The sequence below is a fragment of the Channa argus genome, chromosome 21 (genome assembly GCF_033026475.1).
Source record: "Channa argus isolate prfri chromosome 21, Channa argus male v1.0, whole genome shotgun sequence".
Taxonomy (NCBI): Eukaryota; Metazoa; Chordata; class Actinopteri; order Anabantiformes; family Channidae; genus Channa; species Channa argus.
The window spans coordinates 10002946-10020794 of record NC_090217.1 but is presented as its reverse complement, the minus strand read 5'-3'; the positions used below and the strand labels follow the sequence as shown (position 1 = coordinate 10020794).

Sequence of the window (17849 nt, the reverse complement as noted above, 5' to 3'; positions counted from 1 at the left end):
TGTAAAAGAAAAGTTGTCCCTCCGTCCTTTATTCACTCCCTTGTTTGTAGCTCACATCCCTCGTGTTTCCTTCCCTCCTGCCTTCCCTTTTTCCTTGATTTCCCTCCACCCGAAGCCTCGCACTTCCTCCCCCCGGTCTAATCCGCTGCTCGACATGCTCCCTCTTTGTTCTGCGACCCTGACATGTCGTCTCGTTCCCCTGCTCCGAGGACAGCCCCGGTGTGCTCGGGATAATGGAATAAAATGTTGAAGTGATAAACCCCAGAGGATGCTTGGAGAAAACACAGGAGTGTGTCAACCAGGGTGATAACACTCTATTCTCGTGCGTGTCTGTCGGAGGAGCCGATTTGCAGCCACCTTCTGCAGGCTGGGGTGTTTACACAGAAGGTATCATGGGTGTCAGGGAGCACCAGAGGAATATTTTCACATCTGTGTCACACAAAGGTCTTCATTAGTTTAGAGCATTGCTTCAGGATGTGCAATCATAGCTTAGTGGACGGGTGATTTAAAGTCACCCTATCAAAGTTTACTGCAATTCTAGGATGTTAAAGTTCTCGAAGAAGTGCCTCTGAACTTGTGGATGTGGTACTAACGTCTTTGTCATCACACCTAGTTAAACTAGCAGCGAGCATTTAGATTTCCTATCAAATCACACAAAAAGAGCAAAAAACATCCAACTAACTGGTGCCACAGCCTAAAATAACGTATTGCTTTGTGCTTCAGAGCTGCCCCGTTGTCCAAAAACTATTAAAAACACATCAGTGAGCTGTTGCATTAGGTGTCATGTTCTTTCATCATAATAAACATAGGCACTGTAATTTCAGTCCCCTGTACACCATCCTGCTGCTGTGAATACTTAGAGAGGCCAAATGTGTATTCATCTGCATCTCCACCCTATTCGCCATTTGCTCTTGTTTGAGAAATGTGTTTTAGTGTTTTAGCGCATTTTTATGAAGTACATGATCACGACTCATTTTTTTCAACACGTACATTTTCAATAGAAAATACTTTCACCAGTCTTCATACCAATGCAACAACAACAATATTAATGTTGCAGCCATGTTATGGTTATGGTTGGAAAGATAGTGACTGAAGAAAGTGCTTGAGAATGAGGTGCTGATTATCCCAGTATGGGTGTAATTCCTGGTAAAATTAAGTTTGATTTTTACTGATTTCTGTCCTTGTTTATAATAGTGACCGACTGTACAATACAGAGCTACAGAATGTTGAATGGTGCTTAATTGAGCAATTAATGCAATTAGATCTTGAATTGCAGTTTTCCATATTTATTGCCAAAACTACTGACTGAGGTTGACTTCCATCCAGTTTAGACTCTAATATTTTCAGTTGTAGATTCAGACTTTTTCACATTTTAATGCCTGAGGTTGGAGCAGGTTTTGCTGCCCTCTGACAGCTTCTCTGCCTCCGTCTTGATTATCCTGACAGTAATTTGTAGTGAGGAGTCGAAAAGTTTAAATACTCTGTATCTGTGCTGCAGGTTCCGATTGGAATGAAGTATATTTTATTTGTTAGATCTCAGCCATAGCAGAAGAAATATTGAAACTTTTTCCTTTGACAGGCACTCTGGTCCTGTCGACCTGGTCATTATCAGACATGAAATAAGATTCAGGCGATTCATCAGATGTCCAGGCTTTGATCAATAAGAACGGATTGTTAAGCCTGGTTTGTTGCTGCAGAACAAGTATCAGAGTTTGTGGCTCTCGATAAAGTTTAACAGTTGAAACCACATCTTCTATTTTGGGTTATTACACTGCAGCCACCTGCTCTTGACCCCAATATCTCTCAGATCCACATGATCTGGGGTGGCAGCCATGTTCCCCCTCCTGAGTCTAACCCCCTACGTACCGCTTTGACTTAATCTCAGCGTATGAAACAATCAAGCATTCTTTAAACTGACCTTGACCACAAAATGCAAAAAAAAAAAAGAAAAAAAAAAAGGAATAAGTGTGGGAGGGAGCCTCATAAGAAAACCTCCCATCCTAAAAATAGAAAAGGTGGCAATTAAATGCCAATCTCATCATCCCTCTGGTGAACGAGCCCTAAAGATTCCACCCTCATATCCCCGAGGCTTTTTTTTCACACCACTTCCTCATCATCGCTGGCTATCGGCTTAATTACGCCCCCGCCATCCCCAGATAAGAGAGTGATAGCCTTATCACCACGGCTCATTTCCAAATCCATGAAATTAATAAAGTCTACCTCCCGTCTCAGTTCTGGGGCCAAACTTATATTAGCTGTCACGTACGAGAACTCAGTGAAGTAGTACTTTGCTTGTTCTTACAGTGAGCAAAGAAACACTACGGGAAATCCTCCTCCAGCACACTAAATGTAGGAAAAGGCATTTTTGTTTCTTAGGAAAATGAAATTCACAGTGTGGATTTTTTACCCCTATCAGCATTATGTCTGTGGGTTAGTTTTATGATTCCTGTGGCTTCATTTATCACACACAGTAGCTGCATTGTCCATTTGATTCAGTTAACTACTTAATTTTCCCTAATCTCTACCTTGGGAGAACAGCTAAATTGTACAGATTTGTTTCCTTTCGGGACTGAACTTTGCACACATTATTTTACATGTGTGTGAACTATAAATTAGTTGGAATGTGCTGCAATACAAGCGCTGCCTGCAGACAGTCCATAAAACTCCCAGCTAGTTATAATTGATAGTTTCTTTGTCTGTAGATCATCAATAAACCTCTAATCAAATAAAGTGGAGCTCCTTTCCAGTGGGCTCCACCTCCAGTCGAAGAGTTCTCCAGCTCTCTGTGTTGGCTGCTGTAATCAGTTGGGAGACAGCTGGTTTCACCACGCTGTTCCACCTGCCCGCTCCCCTGAGTAAAGGGCTGTGCTTCACCGACCAAATCCACTCCAAGGCTCTCTCCGAGGCACGCTCCAGCATGACTGGCAGGGGTCTCACACATCGATTTGAGGGAAAAGCGAAGGCTGGGCGGACCCGTCACTGCACCGATGCTGGCAGTGGAATGAGACGGGCTCCCACTAGGTTTGGGCCTGTCATTTATTTCTAAACGGCGGCAGATGGTGGGTTTGGCGCTTGCACCATCCTCTCAATCTCCCAAGGTGCACTTCTGTGATGGATGTGGCGAATGGGAGCGCTGCAGAGAAGGCTGAGGCACATCTGCGCAGGCCGATAACGGGGGGCAAAGTATGTCTGGGCTTTCTATCCGTCGACTCCCTTTCACATATTACTCATTCCCACACAGGCCTCTTGAGGACTCACATCTTTTTTTTTAAGTTTGTTTGCTCCTCACTTTCATAGCTTTGCTTTTTTTCCCTCTTATCAGCAGAACACCTTTCTGTTTACCGTACAGGTAGACGTTCAGGTTTGACATTGCTACTGGGCTGGAAAAATCCATACAAATGTTCCTTCCGGTGTGAGATATGCCCCATTTGAAAAATGAATGCTGGCATGATCGTTAATCATCACAGAATTATATTAACTCTAGGCATCTAGAGATTTTACACCATTTAAAGACACAGAACTACAGGAAGTTATACAGGTGCACTTTGTCAGTCATCAAAATTATGAACATTATAATGTCATCCAAGCTGAATCACAAAGAATGTCATTTTATATTTAATAATTTTGCTCACTGTCACTAGCATGCTATTGCGCTAATTAGCATTATAACCATCAAAAACTGCAAGGAATTAGTATAATATTACAAACGTACACATGTAATTACCTTCTGGAAATTGCAATAAGGTCTAAACTAGCTAGTATTTCTTTGAAATGGTGCAAAGGGACAAACAGCATTAGTGTAACCTTCACTCTGCATTGTTGCTGGGATCATAACAGTTTAGTTAAAATATTGGGAAACTACAGTTTTTACCCATGATGCATTGCAATATACAGTTAAACTTTGTAAAATGACAGAAAAAGAACTTATTGTAAAATGTTACTGTAGAAAATACAGCAATGTGTTACAGTGTAGGTAAATACAAAGAATAAATGTGCACATTACAGTAGCACCTGCTAAAGTCAGGAAAGTGCACTTCCTGATCTAAGACTTTAGAAAAATTAAGCAAACCACTTAAATAAAAATTTAAGTTTTTTATCTGAAATAGGGTTTATTAAATTGTCTATCAAAACCTGAAACATTTTTGTAAACAATTTCTATCTATATATTTATTATTGTGTGTGTGCAGGTACATAGTTTTGTCCTTTGTGGCATTTAATGGGAAAAGTTTTTAATAGCTCCTTTGCCATCAGTGTTAAATAAGTAACTAAGTATTTTTTAAGTAGCCTATTAGTCTCCTAATTTGTAGCCTAATTTAATCAAGCACAATTATATCACCAGAGCAGACCTCTAAATATAATAGTTTTCCATGGGCCAATTTAATGTCTTCAGATTGTATCTTCTGCCCAAACCTCTTTTGTGTAAACCTGTCAGTTAAGATGAGAAAAGCAGCAAATCTGGACCTAGAGAAGTAATTTAACCAATTGATCAACTGCTGTAAGAGTTTCTGATGTCAATACGTACCGATTCGATAACTGGCTCCACAGTCCACTAAATCTAGCTTTCATAGCAGTTTACAAACACCCCCTCTGCCCACATACTGTCTGACATAGTAGATTCAAAGACACATTAAAGTGAGCAATCACCTCCTAACAACACCCTTGCAAAGGTCACGTCAGCTCCATCATCCTAATCATGGAACACCATCGCTTTCCATGATTTAGGGGTGCAGTAAAAGCATCACAGACCTCCCAGCCACATCCCTGCCTATAAACGTTTCCATGGCAACAGAGACGTTGGGCTGCCCTCCGACGATGCATCTTTGGGATTCTCCGTGCGTCGCTGCAGGGTGACAAGTCAGGCGTAAAGAGTCGATTTAGCTGCGGCATTGGGGAGGCTCGCACATTAACAGAAAGGAAATAGGAGCCAGCAAATACTTAGTGGGTGATTGGCTCCGCAATAACAGAACACCCCCTTTGGCAGCTCGTCAAGCGGTGCTATACGGATGCCATTACAAACTGGGAGCCATTAGCAGGCACCGAGGCTTTGTGAGGCATGTCGCTGCTTCGCGCCTTGAACCCCTGGGCAGGTTCTAAGATGTGTACGATCAGCAGTGTCATCCTGTTCGTCTTCTCTCTGTGTGTTTATCTGTCTTACTTTCACATAGATGGATACAATTGTTGCCATTTGGGAAACATCCATTTCCGTCCGGCGCTAAATCCAGCACTTAAAGAAAATTTCATGTAACATAAAAGGTCTGGTAGGGATTCCTCTAAAGGCCTAGTTACATCAATCCCCTTTGTAAAAAGAAGCAATTTAGGTCAAAACATGGCGTGCTGTGTATACACAACGCCCCAGAGGATCAGACCCAAATCAGAGTGAGAAACAAAACCTTCCTGTTTGCCTTTATGAACTGAGAACATCAGTGTGCACTTTCAATTTCATATAGAGGTCCAATAATGTAATGTTATGGTTTACTGGTTTAATAGCAGCTATTTAATGCACTTTTAGCGCAGAATTAAGTTTTAAAACAGACACACACACATCCTAAAAGCTTCATTTTGCCGCAGGCAGCACTAGAGTCTAGAGCTGCATTATAATGATTTCTTCACTGTAGGGAAGTGTGCTTTGTGATTTCTATGCCTCATGCAGTGTTGGGGAACAGTACACACTGTATGTAAGTAGCTGGATACACACACACACACAGAAGTGCTTAATATGCAGTAAAAAGCTAATCAGTGGTGGGATGAATATTTTATCACTATATGGTGCACTGATGTTTCCTCTACTTCTCGCCTTTCTGTTTATCGTGGAATGAAATGGCCTGTCAAGTACCATCTGGATGTCATAATGTTGTAATATTACACTGAAACCAACACTAAAGAAATTCTTTAACCTTGTCGTCACATTGCAGCCCACAAATTCACAAGTGGTCAGAGAACCCTCCTGATGCTGTCGGACACACTAAAATTAATAATAATTTCATACTCCTGCAGTTTCGCATTTTCACCTCTGCCGCCTTAATATTCGGTTATAAATGACACACTTTTCTTGATAGCTGAAATAATTAGGTGCTGGTATTCACAGATAGCTTGCCTGTGAATGAAATAGATAATTAAACAATTAGCCAGCTGCTAAAGATGAAGAATGTACCGGGAGATATTTTTTGTTGAATAAAGTGTGAGTGTACATTTGAATAAACAGGCGGAAAGAATAAGCAAATATGCAGTACACATTAAAAAGGCTTCTCAGCCTCTGTTTGTATCTGCATGCAGCTGACACACTTTATTTAATATGCCGAACTTGTTCCATGTTGAAACAAATGAACTTGTGGTGCTGTGTTTTATTCTGAAAGCAAAGGCTGACGATGATACAGTAGGCACTGGCACGAATACAGACAAGCCCCCTATAAGGTTTCTGCACTGCTTTGTCGTTAGGTTTAGATATAAAAATAAGACAGTGAAGGTTTGGAAAGGAACATTTTTAAAATTACTTAAGTGACAAACAGTTTAAAATGGTTGTGTCTCCATTTAAAGCCCTGAACTTTGTCACCTCCTCTCTCGTATTCACTGCAGCTGCTAGATGTCACCAATTTACCACTCACTAACTGTAACTACCTGTGTGATAACGACTGATAACTCACCATTTAATGGTCTGATAACACACCAATCAGCTGAGCTCACTTGGTGCTATTTGCTAATGGTTACAGTAATAGCCACCAACTAAATTTATAAGTTTAAGACCACTCTCTGCATGTTATCTAACTGTTACACGAAATTGCTGAAAGCTACATGGGCCTGAAACACTCCAAGAGACTCATGAATCAGTCTGTCCTTGCAGATTCTGCATTCACTCCCCTCCAGGGAGGTCCTGTGTGGCAACACCACTTGTAAAGCTACAAAACCTTATGGCTCTACCCATGCTTCAAATGCACACATTCATGCTAGAATACCACCATCAAATAGCATTTGTTATGTAAAATTAGATGCCTGCCCAGCCCGGTCCAGCTGTATGCACTTCAGTAGCCTCCTCTAACCACCCAAGAGTTGGTGCACAAATACCCTAGGAGATTTTTTTTTTATCTTTTTTTTTACTTTCACAGCCCCGCAGGCACCCTCACTGACTGGCATTTCATTAAGAGAGCAGAGCGGCGTGCTCGTGTGTTCGCCGCCAGACAGGCCACGCCACATGCTGCATGCTAATTGCAGAGGCGTAGCCAGCATGAGACGACCTTGTGTGGTAAAAGAGGAAGGAGGCAGAGAAGTGGTTTTGTTTAGCGTCTGGTGGGCAGGGGGCTCTCCTCCGCCAGCCGTTTTTGTCATGACCTTGGGCAACAAAGTCGGCCAAGTCTGACCACTAAAATCATAAAGCGGAATCTCATTAAAAATATACAGTAGTGCAGCATTTAATAGATGTAACAAGCACATAAGTGATCGCACGTTGTTATATAACAACATGTAATGAGTAAAGCATCTCACTGAGTGACACTATTCTGACATTAATTTGCTCCTTATCATAACTTTACTACGATTTCAAAGTACTAATTTGTTATTTTGCTTGACAACTCATTAGGTTCAGGGCTTCAAGTGAATGTCACATTCAAAACATGTTCTGACAGTAATTTAGCACAGCTTGGCAGTAATATATGTACTTTCACCTTCTGTGACATTAATTTACAACATGTCTCAGCTTTGTTATACTTTTGAAGTTTGGGTCATCCTCACAAAGGGCATGTATTCTCCACTGAAGCAACTTTAAAAACCTTCAATATCAATGATACAGAAGGCTTTATTTTCTTAGATTATACTGTATGTGGAACTCATGATCCATGTATTTCAAATGCTGAACCCTGGCCGACTACATCTATTAATTCACCATAACCTCTCCAAACCCTAACCCGCCATCTGATAGGCTTTCTCATGCAGCTTAACAGTAACATCCTCGTATTAAATTCCAATCAACAACACAACACTTGAACAGAAAGTAGAAATGGAGAAAGAAATGGAGAGGAGAGTCTGAAGTACATGTTGGTAACTGCCCAAAAGGTCAAATATCTACAAAAAGCTGAGCTAGTGGAGTAAACAGTGATTTTAAGTCTCTTTAATACATGAATCCTGGCTAAATTTAATGCAGTGCCTGCAAATAAGAATATCAAGTATGTGTTGTGTATGTGAGAGAGAAAGATTCTAGGCAGCCCTGTGTGTTTAAGTGCCATTAGTTCTTCCTTGCCACTCATTGATAAAGAGACGCTGCCATCAGCCAAACCAGCCATCTCCTTCAGTCCTCATTAAAATGTCGTCATATTAAAAAATCATTTCAGGCCTTAGCTGATGAGCGTTTTATTGCCTTCATGAAAATGTTCTCACTTTGGAGTCAAGGGGAGAGAGAAAACCTTCAATGAGTAATGAAAACTGGGAGGGAGAGAGAGAAAGGACAGAGTAGATAAGGGTGAATTGCTGCGTACTTGGGAGGCCGCTTTCGATTTTTAGCCTATTAATAATTTCTTTATTTCGTTGCCCTACATAAACAGTAATGCACACAGGACTGAAGAGAAAAGTGAGACTTTATCCTTTGCAGTGACCTGAGAGAATTGTAGCGCTTCAGTCAAGAAAGAATACCTCATAAACTCTTTGTAATGCAGTAATAAGAAACATTACATGGGTGTTGTGTGGATACGTGAGTTAAATGCAAAGAAAATGCAGCCATGAGCAGACTGTTACATTCACCACAAGCTAATTTTAATAGCAGTTAAATATGCTTATTTAAAAAACATATTTTCAGGTAGGAATGTTGATGTTTTACATCAGTTTTAAAGCCTCTTTTTAGGCAAGTCTTAGTTACATCAATGCCACACAATTATAGCTCAATCCAATTAGAAGTTAATGCTGCCGCTAACCAATGGAACTAACATCTTCCGGGTTTACCGACAAAGGGCATCTCACAAAGTAGTAGCAACAAATAAACAGTAAACCACAAATTTTCCATTGTGGTTAATGCCACCTTTCACCTTTGCAGGTCAGTCAGATGGTGCACTTGAACAGGGAGTCTGGAGTTAATCTTCTACTCGCTTACAAAATGCTTCCACAAGCACTTTTTATCGTGGAGACGTGTGAAATGGAAAAGCAATCTTCTAATACCCCTGCAGTGGAAAAACAGCAGCAGCAGAAACTTAGAGGCTATCAGCTGGAGTATAAAGGTTACTGGAGAGCGAAATTTCACACATGCAGACTTCAACATTAAACTAATGAAAATCCTGTGGCTCTTTAATGACATCAGGTCCTGTAGTCACTAGGTGTAGTACACATAAAGCTCACTAAAGACTAAATCTTCTGTCGTGGTACAAGATTGTCTTCCTAAACAATGGATTAGGTTTCAAATTAACACCATCCTTCATCTATTCATCCTCATAGACTGATTATCTGAGGTATCACTCCTGCTCTTATTGTTTGGACTCATTTCCAGACTTACTGTCAGCTTCCCACCATTTCCAGTTGGCTGATTTGTTGCAGAGATAATAAAAAGCCATGCACCAGCAGCATGCATACATATCCTGCAGAGGCTGAGGTTTTTAGATGAGTTAAGGTAAATGATGAGTTAAGGTATAGAGGCTTTGTGATGTAAATGTAATGCCACCATATGCTGACACTTTCAGGCACCAGTGCTGATTAAATGATTTTATTTTATCTGATGAAGAAGTTAAAAGTTTTGCACCATTTGTTATGTTGCAGCATGCTATCTGCCTTTTCCCTGATAATCAAATTTCTATTCAAAGTGGAGCAAAAATAAGCACATTAGCACAGCGCTTAGACACTGTATTCTTTCCCTCAGCTGTGTGTTTTGTTTATGAGATATTTAATTGTAAATAGAAACAAGAGTTTATGAAATATGTTTATGAGATATTTTAATTGTAAATAGAAACAAGAGTGTATCAGAATCAATCTATTAATGCAGGAAACCATGAATTAGGAGAGGAAATTAAACTGGTTTCACACACAAACACACATACACACACATCCAAACACACAGTTTGCAGGAGTGCATTAATGTCCCAGCAGAATACACACATAACTACTTGATTGGCCTCAAGGGATGTAATATCTACGCTTTAATTCCAGATAGCAAGTAAGCATATCCTGTTACAAGCTATTACAAGAGTTTAATGCCAGGCGCTATGTTGTTGGGTTGGTGTTTGTTATGCTCTCATTTATATCCTCATTTCTTAGGATTTAGCCCTGATTGAGATGAGATGAAAAGATTTCTGCTATTTGAGATTGCAGCTAGAGTTTCTTGTCTTGCAAAATTTATGCAAGCAATTAAAAGTATTCATTTGAAAATAACGCCACTGCCTTTTTTTTTTTTTTTTTGAGACTAGGAGTAAAAAGTTAGAGAGACAAAAAGTAGATGTGACTAACTGTTTTCTACCCGCTGGGTTGGTGCTTTGATACACTTTATTTTGGCTGATTTGTTTTTTAGGATGTACACTCCACTATGGCTGCTGGACAGAAGCATTTGTTTCCTGCTCTGGCTCTCGGCTCATGTTCAGGCTCTCGCCAGCCAGAGATTTGCTTGTGGCTCATGGCTCAGATTTTTTTTATTTTTTTTTTGGTTGTAAAACAGACAACAGATGCCAAACAGAGGGTTTGGTTGTTACTCATCCCACAACCTATTGAGTTCTGGGCAGAAAAGGAAAAGGCTAAAATGTGCATGTCAAGAGGAGCCAGGGGGTGAAGAAGTACTCAGATCCTTGAAAGTAAAAGCACTCAGGAGTACTGCATTTGTAAATATGTGTTAGTAGCAAAACTTAAATGAAACTACACAGATAAATGCTCCATGTTTGATATTATTAGATTGATGCCCATGTAGCAATTTGTACCAGTGGCACTGTACTTTTGTAGCTGCTTGAGGTGGACACAGTTTTACATACTTAATTTACAATCATTACTGTACAGTAGGTAGTTTTGAAGCAGTGGTTCCCAAACTGACAAGTGTGCTCCTTCAAACGGCCATGATGAATCTAACACCGTGTCTACACAGAAGCTGTTGCGTGAGCAGCATGTTAGCAGAGCAGCAACAACTCCACTGCTCCGCCTGTGTCCACAAAGGATAAATTTGTGTTATATCTGAGCTCCATACTTTTAAATCCATTTTTAAAGGCATTTGAAACTTAATAAGTGATCTCAGACTGTTGTTTTTTAATTATTCTGTTTTATTGTGCTATTTTTAATATTTTAACGTTTTATGTTTTTAAAAGTGCTTAAGTCAGTTTTCAACCACTATATACATAATAGAAATAATCAGGTAGGAATATTTTGGGGGGGAGTATGTAGTGTGAGTAAAGAGCTACTGCAGAATGATTAAATGCATTCAATAAATCAATGAATATGTTATACAATGTTTTTGTTTTTGTTTTTTTGATGGATATGTTACATTTAATAACAGAAAGCAAATTACTTAGAAGGTGGCGGGAGTATTAGGAGCCAGAGTTGTTAGTTAGATTTAGGCAACAAAAGCACTTTGGGGAAAGTTAGAGAAAGGTCGTGTTTAAAAGCAAACAAATCGTGTGTGAACATTGTTACAATGGTTTGGTTAAATAGCCAAGAATCCGTCTCTAACTTTGACCAAGTGTTTGTGGTGCCTATACACAACGACATGTTTATCTAAAGCTGTAGTCAGATAAACTGGATGTTGGGTTGCAGGATCAAATACTTTGGGAGTATGTTTTTCATACTGTTTAGCATCAGTATATTTGACATTTAAGTTAGATGTTGATGTACACTGATTATATCATTAGAAAATGTAATCTGGGTAAATTTCCACTCTTTAGAAATATTTATATAATGTACCATTCCAGTTTAGCCATAAAGAAACTTTTTTAAGAGGCAGCATTGCCCCATCAGTTATCTCAGCATGTGCCCAAAGTGACGTGTTATTGCTAAGTGTGCCCATAGAAACTGTAATTATGACAGTAGCAAATGAGGAAGTCAGGTTATTTTTTTCCTAAATGTTAAGGTCTGCATGGCTGCATTATAAAAACGTAACACAGGAAGCTTTTTCTAAAGACCACAAAACCTAACCTAATCTTTGGTTTGGTTACCTTATACCTAAGCAAATACTAGCACTGTTACATCATAGATCAGATTTCTTATCTGACAATGTCTGTGGCAAACAAACTTGTCATTAGATCAGAGAATGCTTCAGTATTTTTCTACAGGAAATGGACAAATGCATATTCTGACATTAAAGTAGTCACAAAGGAAACAACTTCTTTGGTCTTTAGCATGGGCGCTGTATTTTTGATTTAACTATAAACTGTTATTGCTTTCTGTCCTCTAATGGGAGAAGCAAATGTGACTGAAAAACATAAACTTGCTAAAAACATGTTTTTGGGTGAAATAAAGGCTGATAAATACTGGATGATATTCATTTGTGACATCCTCATTTTATATTCTCGCCAGTTGGGCATGCCTCAGTTTTGAGGTGTAATATAGGCCTGCCAAATCAGCAGTAGCCCCATTACTCATCCCCCTCTGTGCTGTCTCCTGGCTTGTGCTCCGGCGCTAATGCAGATTACAGGGATATATGAGGGCTATTTTGTTCGCTGCAGGGTGGAAACGATCACAGGCAACCCTATCCCTCTCTGATGCACGACTCTACATCTGTTCCCCCCACGAAAGCCTATCTGGAGATCCATCAGCGCCAAGCCCGTATCAGATCTGAGGCTGCTACATCTATTGAACATCAATTATAGATGCTATGTGTTAAAAAATTGGGTCACTCCATCAACACCCGCATTCGATCCTCAGAGACATTGTTTAGTTAAGTGATTAGTGGCTTGACTTTAGATACAGTTTGAGTACAAGTGTTAAATGGTCCGTTTATGATACATGAGTATAATATACAGACAAGGGAATAATCTCTGACTAAAAATGTGTTTGCCAAAATGATAATGTGGCTAAAACTTTCTTTGTGCACAAAGAATTACATTAAAAGTAGAGAATTAATCACAAGTATCTACGTCATTTTTTGTTTTTGGGTGATCTATCAGACCTGTGTGGCCTGAGTTTGTTGGGGGTTGTGCAGGTGAAAATCCACACAGGTGTGAATCGCGTCGATAAACCCATTTTTTTTCCTGCTGCGAGACAATCTGAGCTGATAAATGAGCTAAGCTGCATTATTCGCAGCCCAAAATCACTTGCAACGTAAATTAATTTCCAACTTGCTCCCTGACAGAGAACACAGACATATTATTCTCATTTCTATGTATTCTGTGACCAGGACACGTCCAAAAACCCCACATTTAATCTTTATGTAAGTCTCTCCTCATCTGTTGGGTAAATAGACCATTCATCATATTATTGGGCTTTTACAGCTTGACTGTTTGAGTGATCTGTCTCTCAAACAGCCTCTCTCCCTGGCAGCCCAATCAATCATTTTTCAATGAAGATGTCACAGCTCATTGTGTGGAGTGTTATCCCAAACAATTTCCAGAGACTTTTAGATGATAAATTAAAAGCTAAACTTTGGCTCATGAGGTCACTCTCCAAATACGAATATGGTTTTATACCTGTATTCTTCATGGGTTTACAGATGAATCCACCTACTGTCAACTATTTTCACCTCAGCTGAGACACAAGCAGGTGTAGGAATGTCTAAGTGTGCTAACTATTAACTTTGCATTAAGCACTCTAAACCACACAACTCATCAAAAAAGCGGTTGTTGCTCAACAAGGGACAAAATCAGTTTGTGGTTAATGGCTGTTTGAAGAAGTTGTGGGTGTGTCTGGAAACTTTAAACTTTCTCAGAAAGCACTGTAGGAAAGGATTTTTTGGAGTTTAATGCTGAAGTCTAGCACTGCACTAAGATATTTCTTCTGGGGCTAGAGGTACTGAGTCATCACATACAACTTTTGAAAACAGCAAACCACTGTGGTGGAGCATGAGATTGTTTGGGCCGATTTATTATTCTTACATCACATCTTCTCTCCTTTCTCTTCTGTGTTGTCACAGAATCCCTCGGGAGTCAACGCAGAGACCTGCGGCACCAGGAACCTGAATGCTGACATCCATTTTGACCTGACACAACGATGTGTTTCAGATAACACAGAGCAGACAAAAGAACCAGGGAAGAACTGTACAGCAGCATTTGCACATTAGGCACAAACCATGCAGTACACGTGAATGGTGCTGGGTCTTTTAAAGTCTTTGCCTCACTATTGTCTCTAAGAAGACTCTGCTCCGACATGGTATCAAGCAGAACACAGAGTGTTTTCTTTTGCAAATGCAACAATGTAAATAAGGAAACCTTAAAACTGCAAAAAACAGTAATAAAGTAAGTGAAAGAGTATTAAAATCTTTTACTCGTATATTAATGGATTTAGCAAAAACGTGATTGATCAAGTAAAGTCATTACTAAAATCCTATAATGTGTGATAATAAAATTAGTAAAGTGTACCTATAGTTCTGCAAGTAAAAGTATTCTTTATTCAAAATGGCTAGACACTTTTAGCACTGATATGTTAAAATGTCAACAGCATGTTAATGTTGCAGCTGTGAATGTGAGTGCAATTTGTTCTCTCTGTCCAGGATGTACCCCGCCTCTTGTCCGAAGACAGCTGGGATAGCCTCCCCCGGGGAACCAAAATAAGATAAGCGGTGACAGCTAATGGATGGATGGATGTTTTAGCTGGTTGAGGTTAAGCTAATTTACTACATTACAGATAAAGTAATAGGTGTAAGCAATACTGCAATTAAAATACTCCCCTGCAGCCCCTTAAGTTCAAATCTTACTTTCTTAAGTAAAGGTACAGCAGCCTTTGTGGAGTAGTGATGTAACATTAAGCAGCATTTTGATGTTGTAGCAGCCTAGATGTGCTTTACCTAGATGTGAAATCCATAAAACATAACTCCATAATAAAGCAAGTGGTGAAGATTTTATTAGTAAACAGTAATACTCCACTTTCTTAAAGTCATACATTGTATAACTCTAAAAATAATAAGTACAAACTATAAGAAATATTTTATTAAATTATCAAAAGCAAAAGTTTTTAAGTGTTATTAATATAATATAATATATTAATATATAATATTTTAGTGTTGACTCTTGTTGAGTTTCACATTTTCATTAGTTTATATACTTTCAGGAACTTTGAACCATTGTAGTGCATCATAGTTTATGCAGTACTTTAATTTATGAAGATAAAAAATCAGCATATTCGATAATATTACACTTAGCAAATATTTTTAAAACATACTGCAGTAGAAGAAGAAAGTAACATAAAAATGGACATATTACACTTAATTTCTATTTGTAAATTAATATTTAAACAGCACTGTAATGGCCACTGAAATTGTGTTTTCTCTATCTGAATACATAACATAATGGCCTATTTTATCAGTGCATTGAAGTCCAGCCCTCCTGCAGTCTAATTAGTAAGATTAATGTAATCTTTTACCTCACTACTCACGCCTCGTCTGATGAGGCCGTGTGATGATCTGCATGTCCGTTCTTTGGTGTGTCAGCCCCCCCGAACACCACCACCTCTACTTCCCCACCCTCAGTGCACTGCTGTTGCATTATTAAACTTGTATAAGATCATTAGCATACAAAGCAGGAAACCTACCGCGGTGGAGTCATGCATATTTATCTGGACGCGCCTGACTTGTGCATGCGTGCACTCGTACTGTAACCTTTTCTACATACAGGTGTTACTTGCTTTCTAAGGCAGGAGAGCTGTAAACACAGACTATGAAATGGATATTAATAGGAGCATGTCTAGATTTAAGGCATAGGTATTTATTTGTGCGACATCTGAAGAAACGCGAGCCCGCATTTGCCTGAAACTACACATTGAAACGTGTGCAGCTCCCTGTAAGACTGAGAAAATGTGTGTGTTTGGAAACAGAGCAGATGGAGTTTGGTGGGGTTCATCAGAGCAGTTTGCTCCAAGCATACCAAATATAGTTTACACACAGGAGTTTCAGAGTGTAGGAATGCCTGCAATACATATTCATCTGCTGCTCATTATCAAACAGAGAGAAAGACAAACACAGAGCATGGTAAGTACTTGTATCACCTGTGGGTTCCCTCTGCCTTTTCAATGACTGTGAAATCAGTTCCTTTTCTCTCTTCTTCTGCTGCTCCCTCTTCAAAATCCATTTTCCTGTCCTCATTTCTCTGCCCTCATGCAGATCACTGTGCACCAACTTTCCAACTTTTCCCCATCCTCCTGGCTGAAAGCACCCCCCCCCTTCCCCTTTATTTGGCGACGTGGACTCCTCTGTTAATATTCCTCCCTCCTTCCTTCTTTTTCATCCCTTCTGTGAGATTGCTGTTGTGTCTTATGGCTTTTTATTCCTACGTGATGGTAGATGGGTTCATGTAGGAGTAGAAGCCACTAAACACACGGTGAGTGCTCAACGCGCTGGCCAACACACACAGTGAGCTTCCTGTGGATATGACAGCTGCCATGTTCACATCACTGTTCTGCCCATTATCAAGAATATGCACACAGTAAAAATAGTACATCACCACAGAGTGCTTACTGTTCCAGGTTATCTTTTCAGAGCAGATTTGGAGTTTGAAAATGACATAATTAAACACATAATGGAACCATTGGTTCTAAGACAATTGGACGGGCTGCACAGTAAGTTTGGGCAAATCAATGTGACCAAATCTTCAACTCTTAACAGACCTACTTTTCCCACCTGCATGTCGACTGCATGTGCCCTGAATTTCAAACTTATTCCTGCACTTCTCTGCCCTGAGGTCATTGTACAGAACTGGAACTGAAAAGTTCCCAAAATAGAGATCAGGAGGAGTGGATGCCACAAAGGAAACAGCCTACTGAGGTAGGTCATGAATGATGTTCAGTAATGTACAGAATCTGTTTATTGTTCTAAGAATCTGAAGTGTGAACATACTATACACAGAAATCCATGAAAGGATGCAATGAGATGCAAACTAGAGCTGAGACTGATGGGACAAGCCTGGCGCTATGTTTCTACACAACTACACTGCAAACTTTGTATGGCACGTAAATGCAACTAACCTATGAGTCATCCTCAAACCTCAACCAAAGTGTCTTTCTCGCCTAAACCTGACAACCAGGTCTGAGGTCTGACAAGTCCACCTCTATGCAGCTCATGTTCTGTACTGCAGTGCACAACGCATCCAGTGATTACACTGAAAATTATTGGAAATGTTAGTTTTTCTTATATTCAGATACAAATTAAAGTCCTGAAAACAGAACAAATGGACAACACATTGTTTCATTTGAATATGTATGTTTATTTAGTTTGATTTTAAATGACAAAGTGGCCTACTATTAGAAACTGAAACCTTTGTGATTTTAACTTTACTAAAAATTACTACTTCATGAGCAATAAAAAAAACATGTAAATGAAAACTACAAGTGTGGCAGCATAGATTTTTAAATCATCATAATGACCCCCTCTAAAGGAATGACCTTCTGAAGTCTTTTTTCTGTTTTCTATCCGTATTCTCTGCTGTCTACAAGCATTCAGTCCTTTGTGACAGAAAATCATCGAGCTGTGGCATTTAGCCCATGAATGTTTGTTTCCCCCCCAAAAAATTACTGTTCTTATCCAAACATACAGTACAATATTAAGCAGGCAACACCACAATCTGTTGCATGGCTGCAGATTTAGTTTTTTTGCATAGTTACAAATGTCAAAACAATTTTGAATGAGTTTGGAACAGAATGCAGGGTTTCAGATGTCTCTCGTCTAAGAGCAATAAAAATAATTACAAATAGATATATTAGAGAACTATGAATGTCTGTAACCAAATATCATCGCCATCCATCAGGAATTGGTGAATCAGTGTTAGCTG

The 17849-nt window shown here is 39.5% G+C and overlaps 1 long non-coding RNA gene across 1 annotated transcript in view; it reads left to right on the top strand.

Moving 5' to 3' along the window:
* Positions 1-17317, top strand: part of LOC137106948 (uncharacterized) — a 47588-nt gene extending 30271 nt beyond the window's left edge. The window contains exons 3-4 of the long non-coding RNA XR_010912043.1: positions 14006-14327; positions 14582-17317. This is a non-coding gene — a long non-coding RNA (uncharacterized lncRNA). The remainder of the gene's footprint in view (positions 1-14005; positions 14328-14581) is intronic.
* Positions 17318-17849: the final 532 nt, after the last annotated feature.